Raw genomic sequence first — 1,793 nt, 5'->3', positions numbered from 1 at the left:
CACCTAAACATCAAAGCTAGAGGTTTGAAATAGAGTAGCTAAGTTATGGGACTTGTCTTGATACATATGAGGTAAAGTCTTGAGACATGTGTTTAATGTATCGAGACATCAGATCATCAAATCAAAAATAGGAAATCAAGGGAAGCATGTATCGAGAAATAGCCTTGCATGTTTTGATACACATTGTTGAAATTGATATATTGAGTTCAAATTTGAATTCTAACTTCATTTTTGACCTCGCTTAACTTTTAACACTATTTGAGAGATCAATTAACATTTATTCATCATGTTTATGCATCGATTTGGTGTCAAAAAAATATGATTTTTGAACCTCATTTTCGTAAATCGAGTCTATAAGGATAAAATAAATAGATTAATGAAGCTATCATGAAAATATATTGAAGATTAGTTAAGTAATTTAATCGATAAAATAGTTAATTGAACCTTAGGACTAAATTGTAAAAGTACAATCGCTATTTAGTTTTAACTTAGAAATTTATTAAAGACCTAGTTAGCAATTATCCAAAGGGCTTAAATGGTTATTAATCCATTTTTATTTATGTTAATAGTGGGTAATGATGATGATGGTAATCCATTTTTCTTTATGTTAATAGTAGGTAATGATGATGATGGCCATTAAATGGTAAAAGTTAAGATTAATTAATAAACATAATTAGTTAGCTTAAGTAAATGTTAATCATAATATATATAGTTAAATAAGTGGGATGAAAGATAAAAAGCATCCATCTTCTTCCACCGTCCACTTGAAAGAAAATAAAAAAAGGAGAAAAGCTCCTTTGTTGAAGGCTTCATTCGGCCATACAAAATATCAAGGTAACTAAGCTAGTTTTCTTTAATTTTTATAGATTTATGATCATGAGAGCTTGATTTATCTAACCTATGTATTAATTTGTTCAATTGATAAGTTTTTAGCAAGTTGCCATTAAAGAGAAACTAATGAATTAGACTTGAATTTGATATTTAATAAGCTTAGATTATGATAAGGACTAAATTAGAAATCTAATTAAGCTTGCTAGGTAACTTTGTAACAATAAGGACCAAATTGAATAAATTGAAAACTTTTATGAAATTATGTTATAAATAGAGAGAATAATGTCACTAATGAAAGAATATGAAATTGAATTTTGATATGATGTTAGATATTAAAAAATATGTGTATCTCGAGTATAGGGACCAAATTGAATAAAATGCAAAATATACTAGTTATGTATTTGGATGGGAATTGGATATAATTTGATATGTTTTTATTATCAAATTATCGAACGTAGAGCCATCACGAGAGAAGGGAAATGCAAATGTCTGAGACGGGTAATAGAACTTTCAGTTTGTACTTTTATGATTTGAGTTCAATACATTAATATATATACATATGCATATATATATATGTATGTGAATGTTGCAAACCTATCTATTGAGGTAAGTATATCAATATCGTATGACTCAGTTCATACATGATGATATTGACTGATTGGACTGAATTGAATATAGTAGAAGTAGTATGTTATAAATTGAAAAATTATTCATAGTATGAATTAATGATGGAAATTGTATGGAATTGTGAAATTGTTTATGTAATGATATGTAAATGGACATTTCATACCCTATTAATTATTCGAGCAGAGTCGGATATAGCTGGTATGCCATAGGATTAGATTGTGTAGGAGTTTATCCTTTGGTTTGTTTGATGATGCACTATGTGTGCCAATATATTTGCTTCGGTTTGTCCAATGATGTACAATAGATGCCAGTATATTTGCTTCAATTCATCTGAT

The sequence above is a fragment of the Gossypium hirsutum genome, chromosome A05 (assembly GCF_007990345.1).
Source record: "Gossypium hirsutum isolate 1008001.06 chromosome A05, Gossypium_hirsutum_v2.1, whole genome shotgun sequence".
NCBI classification, from domain to species: Eukaryota; Viridiplantae; Streptophyta; class Magnoliopsida; order Malvales; family Malvaceae; genus Gossypium; species Gossypium hirsutum.
The sequence above is the reverse complement of the archived record's forward strand: the minus strand, read 5'-3'. Positions refer to the sequence as shown.